This window comes from Cottoperca gobio, chromosome 3, assembly GCF_900634415.1.
Source record: "Cottoperca gobio chromosome 3, fCotGob3.1, whole genome shotgun sequence".
Classification (NCBI taxonomy): domain Eukaryota; kingdom Metazoa; phylum Chordata; class Actinopteri; order Perciformes; family Bovichtidae; genus Cottoperca; species Cottoperca gobio.
The window spans coordinates 1154588-1155000 of NC_041357.1; the positions used below are offsets into that span (position 1 = coordinate 1154588).

General features: G+C 38.5%; 1 protein-coding gene across 1 annotated transcript in view; it reads right to left on the reverse strand.

Moving 5' to 3' along the window:
• The window catches only part of celf1 (cugbp, Elav-like family member 1), a 40341-nt gene continuing 39928 nt past the window's right edge, over positions 1-413 (reverse strand). Inside the window, exon 14 of the mRNA XM_029456744.1 lies at positions 1-413. This exon is cut by the window's right edge and continues 407 nt beyond it. The gene's annotated coding sequence lies outside the window, so the exon portion shown is untranslated.

Consider the following 413-nt stretch of genomic DNA (forward strand, 5'->3'; position numbering starts at 1 on the left):
TGATTGTGCAAAACATTTGGCACCAGTTTATTCATCATTTAATTTAACACAAGTTAGATCACATTTTGCCAAGAATTTCAGTGCAGATAATAAAAAAACATGCATACTAAATACACTGTGACAAAAGTCTCTCCTCTGTGGATTGTGTCTGATTCTCCACACAAAAAGAGCAGCAAGCATCATGTGCTTGCGGTGGTCGGTCAATAAGCTTTAAGTAAAAACAGATTTTTACACTGACAATAATGTTGCCTCCTCATAACATCACTCAAATGGGAACTCCAAAGGATGAACCCTTAGCTAGCCTAGTATCTAACAACACGTAAACACTAACCTGCTTTGGAAGTGTTTGTAATTTAGGACACACACACACACACACACACACACACACACACACACACACACACACACAACCT